This window comes from Microtus ochrogaster, chromosome 16 (assembly GCF_000317375.1).
Source record: "Microtus ochrogaster isolate Prairie Vole_2 chromosome 16, MicOch1.0, whole genome shotgun sequence".
NCBI classification, from domain to species: Eukaryota; Metazoa; Chordata; class Mammalia; order Rodentia; family Cricetidae; genus Microtus; species Microtus ochrogaster.
In genome coordinates, this window is record NC_022018.1 from 62,551,465 (window position 1) to 62,557,146 (window position 5,682).

Here is a 5,682-nt window from a genome sequence, read left to right on the forward strand (position 1 = left end):
GTGTGTCTGTGTGCCACCTGTGTGCCAGCATGTGTGTCTGTGTGCCAGCATGTGTGCCTGATGCCTGCAGAAGACAGAAGAGGATGTAGGATCCCCTGGAACTGGAGTTACAGCTGGTTGTGAGCTGCCATGTAGGTGCTGGGAATTGAACCTGGGTCCTGTGGAAGAGCAGCCAGTACTCTTAATTGCTGAGCCATCTGGACTTTTTCTGCTATCATCTGGAAATTTGTCAAATAATTTCTTCTGGAGAACATAGTGTATTAACCGTCCTGACAGTTTAAGAAAATCAACCCTGGGCTTCTGTGACCTGATATGACTTGTCTACTTCACCCGTACTAAAAAGGAGCTAAGGTTATTCTTAGAAAATATAATTTTAAAAATAAATATCTGACTTCTAATTTGAATCAAAATGAAAATGAACTCAGAGCTCTTCATTTAATTTGCAGCCTCAACCTTTAGAAATGGGGTGTGCTTCCAAGAAGAAAAGGGCATTTGGCCAATCTTAGAGTTCATCAGCCATGGCCAATGCTACAATCTCTCTGTGGTATTTGAACAGCTAGCTCTTTCTAAACCTCAGGCAGGGTCATTCTTCCATCACTGCCCAGATGCCCTCTTTGGTCTACAGAAGATTCTGTGCTGGGACCTATAGGCTTGTTACTGAGCAAGAGAGATGGAGCTAACCCACTTGGATTCCTACCCTTCCCAGACCGCAGGTTCACCAGCATGCGGTGTGGGCTGGGTGGCACAGTATTTGGAGCAAACCCTTCATAAAGACCAGTGAACCGGCTTCGTGGTTGACAGACGAGAAGGATGAGCTCAATGAGCAAGCATATTGGTTGGCACAGCAAGGATACAAAACAATGTGTTTAAAACACCCAGGGTACCTTGGAAGGGATAATTATTAAATATTTGGTGTAGTTTAAAAAGAATCAAGGCTCAGTGGGACATAGCCTTTTTCATCTATTGGAAATTTTATTTTGTCTATTATTTAAACGGGGTGCTAAAGCATTTCTCTAGCAGAATACAGGCCCCAATTTAACCCTTAGCCCACCATGTGTCTCAGGTTGACCTCAAACTCATCGTATAGCCAAAGATAATCTTGAACTCTGTTCTAAAGTTAACTCTATCTTCCAGGAGCTAGGGCTGCGTGCGTGAGCCGCTACATCAGATCTGTTAGGTCCTGGAGACCAAACCCAGGGCTTTGTGTGTGTTAGGCAATCGGTGTGCCAACTGAGCTATGCCCTAGCTCTGAACAACCCAGGTTTTAAAAGCACAAGGAACTTTTATTCATCCGCTCTGTAGTTGTGATTGGAACCCTCCATCTTTCCCACCTCAGAGGAAAAAGATTATGTTCTCAACTCACTCTTGGAGAGGCACCTTTAGTGTCTCCGCTTTACACTCCCACCCCAAGCAGGAGTCTTCCCCAGGGCTGCTGAGCCCATTGTTGACTGTCCAGCAAGGGTAGCTCTGGAAAAGGGCTGGCTGGTGTGTGTGGTTGGAATTCCAGCAGCCTTGGTGTTGAGACCGAGGTAGTAAGTCTAAACTTGACTGAGGCAAGTAGCTTCATAAGACAAAAATTAAGAAAATAATGTACTGGTGTTTGGGTCAGGCACGTCTCTGGTTTGGACTTAGTGTAAATATCTCCAGGGTTGGTTGACACTTAATCCCATCAAGAGGTATTGAGAGGGTAGAGTGTTAATCCCATTATGATATTCAGAGGTGGGGGCCTTATGATGGTGTTTGGGTTAGACAAGGGTAGAACTCCCATGATCGAGCACTGTGGTTTCATAAGAGACCAGGAAACACAAACTCCTGTCATCGGTCATGTGGTACCTGTAGGAGTTCAGACTTCTATAGTAAGAAGGCCATCTCCAGATGGGCCCAACCTTGAACCTCCAGAGCTGAGAACACAAATAAACCTCTCTTATTTTATAAAGTAGCTTGTCTTAGGCATTTTTTTATAGAAATGACAAAGGAAAAAAAATACAGTCAAATAAGGACAGGAAGAGGGAAGGGGAGTGGGTGGGAGGGTCCTTGGGGGGTCACTGTAGAGAATGTGGGCTTGGTGTTCTAGGGGATGAAGGGCCACCACCAAGTTCCGTATGGTACAGTGGGGTAGTAGACCTGTCCTGGAAACAGGCCATTCCAGCTGCAGAGAAGAAAGGGCACAGGAACATTCCCATTGACTGCTGGAATAATCCAGAAAGAAGAAGATATGGGCTTCCTTCAGGGAACTCGGGTCTCTGTCCCCGACCTTTATTACCTTCCACAGGGAACACACTGATGTGATGTCACAGGGGCTTGAGCACTTAAAAACTCTACATTGGGGAATAACTTCAGACTACGGGGAGGCCATAGGGCATCCCAGAAAACCGGACTCATCCACAGGAGAGTCCCTGAATCTGTGGAACTCTCTAGAGTTCAGTTTCTGCACTGCTGCCATTATCTGGTTCAAGGTCCATCCATCAGCCCACACTCTGCTTAACTGTCTTTCCCCCCCTTCAACCTGTCCAGTCCCTCAGTTTCCATAACAGTTTTGAAAAGCAATGATCAACTGTTTTGTGAAACACCCTCCAACTTAGGCTTCTTGCATTTTCCGGCAGTTAGACTTAGGGTGTGAGCTTTGTGCCCCATTTGCTGCATTCCCCTGGCGTTGCCAAGTTAATTTCAGGTGATCCAACGGAGAAAACTATCAGGAAATCCTGCTAATCCTTCTCTCATCTTAGCATCCACTTCCAGTTCCTGATTATTTTTGTTTCCTCCTTTGTTCGTGAAGATGTTTCTGACCACTCCAGAGAGACGTTGGTCTGTCCCTTCTGTAATAGCCACAGAAGAGACAGCAGTTCCCAGAATGGAAAACCATCAGGGCTGAGCTGCCCAAAGGCTGCCTAGCTAGACATCACCATTACCACAACTTGTTCTAAATGTCGCAGTCTGTGTTGGAGGGGGCAGAGGAGTTCCTCCTGGAGCCTCAGTCATGAACACAAAGATGACTGGCAAGGCTGACTGGAGAAGATCCCTTCGTCTCCAGCTAAGCCACGAGTGAAGGAACATAGAGCCATCCATGGACTCTTGGGGGGCCTGTTTGTCATAGCAGCTTACTGTGACATCCCAGACACTTAGAGTCAGACCCCAGGTATCAAAGGACAGGCAAGTCACATGGCCACACCTAGCTTCCGGGAGCCAAATTCAAGTACTCTGAGAAAGAAAGCAGAGAGATAGATAATAATGGCTACTCCAGTCTAGGAAACATTTGTGAATGGATATTGCAATGGCCATCCCCTTGGCCAAGCTCTAGAAAGAGCGAGCTCTAGACTGCTTCTCTCTCCCTTGCATCTTGACAAAAGCCAGACAGGGAGACAGTTCCTGCTGAAGAACATGTTCTCAGGTCAGGAAGATGAGTTATCCCCACAGCCTTGTTCCTCCAGTCAGAAGGGAGCGCTTTGCTCCTTCTAAAGGAAGGTTCTACCCCTTGAACATCCAAAGGCAAATGTGAAACAGAACTGAGTTTAGACATCTAGACAATGGTTTCAGATGAGCTTATTCTCCAGGGCTCAGGCCTGGTTTTCTTCTTATAGAAATCTAAATGGGATGTGGAATTTCCTTTCAGAAAAACGTTTAGACCAAACACAATGAAGTTGTATTCCTTGAACTGGAATCGTTGGATATTATTCACTGAAGAGACGCTGTCCTTCTGTGTTGAAACTCCACGCACAGAACAGACGACTGCCCACAAGCATGTATGGTTGAAATTGGCTTTGCCTTGTTTTTCTTTAAGAAATGATTGGGCTGGAGATGGCTCCATGGTTAAGAACATGTACCACTCTTGAAGAGGATCTGGGTTTGGTGCCCAGTACCCACATCAGGGACATTCAGGCACCAGTATTCACACACCCATACACAGACATACATATATATATATACACACACCATCCCAACCCCACCCCAACACACACAAATTAGAATGGATTCTAAAAAAAGTTTAGAAATGGTCTAAGCTACTGAGCATTAATAAAAGAAATCAAACTGTTTATATATTGTGGTAGCTCACGCCTATAATCCCAGCACTGAGGGGCATAGAAGGATCACAAGTTCAATGTGATCATGAACCACAGATAGGGTGTAAATCTATCTTGGGCTACATGAGACCCTGTCTCAAAACAAACAAAACAGCAATAATGTGCTGGCTAGTTTTTCTTAACATGACCACAGTTAGAGTCACCTTGGAGGAAGGAACCTCATTTAAAGAAATGCCTCCATCAGATTGGTCTGTAAGCCTGTGGGTCTGTAAGATATGAGAAAAGCCGCTGAACAGGAGCCAGTAAGCAGAGTTCCTGTGTTTTCTCCCTCTGTTTCCACCCTGACATCCCTTCATGACCAACTGTGATCCAAAGGACAGACTGGCCAAATAAACCTTTCTTCCTCACGTTGCCTTTGGTCGTGGGTGTTTATTATCATAGCAGCAGAAAGCAAACCAGCAAATAGACGGTTGCTGGGACAGACCTGACTACGTTGTTTTCTGGAAGGATTGTAGAGGTTTGGGGGACTCTTGAGTGCTTGGAGCTTAATGAGCTGCTAAGGGAAGATAAAAATGATGAGAGATGGAGAACATCTAAGCCTGACTTGTGAGCTTCTGTTCGGGGAATGAGAGAGAAGATGTGTACAGGGCCTCTCACTGTGTGTTCAGTAAGTGCACGGCATCAAACTAGGTACTCAGATGAGGATGGCGATGTGGAGAGGAAGGACTCTCTTGGTCTTGATTTTTGCACCTTGTCTGTGTATGGTTGAGATGGCAGTGTGGTTCTCGGTGTGTAAGTCAGCTAATCTTTACTGTTACCTTGACTGGATCCAAGGTACCTAGGAGATACCTCTGCGTGTGTCTGTATGAGTATTTCCAGACAGTCTCATGCCGTAGACTGGGATCTCTGATTGAATTAAAAATAGAAAATGTGACGAGATAGATAGCTTAGGGGTTAAGAGTGCTTGATTCTCTCCTAGAAGACCCAAGTTCAGTCCCCAACATCCATACTGAGCAGCTCACAATCACCTGTAACTCCAACTCCAAAGGGAATCTGACCTGCAATCACATACCCCCCCATAGATACACATAATTTAAAATGAAATGGATCTTAAAACAAAAAAGCATGAAGTGAGCTGAACACTGGCATTCATCACTGTTTCCTGATTGCAGATGCAGTGTGTCCAGCTGCCCCATGCTCTTGTACCCATGCCTTCCTGCCACCATGAGCTTCAGAATTTTAGCAACAGGAAAGCAACCAATGTGGTATGGCTGTGCACACAGCTTCCATCATAGAACAAGCCACAGAATTTTTTGATTCTTATATTCCTTTTAAAATTATTTACTTTTTATTCTTTGCTTTGGTGTTTTGCATGTGTGTATGTCTGTGTGAGGATATCAGATTCCTTGGAACTACAGTTACAGACAGTGGTGAGCAGCCATGCAGGTGCTGGGAATTGAATCCAAATCCTCTGAAAGAGCAGCCCATGCTTGTAACCACTGACCCATCTCTCCAGCCCCCATCTTATGTTATGTTATGTTAACAACACTCCACAGCGCTATTTTAAACTGTCCTGTAGTAAGCATCCTTTGCTCATACAGACTGGCCCCAACCAGCCCTGATTGTTGGTCTTTTGAATGATTTCCAGCTTTTTTCCATAATT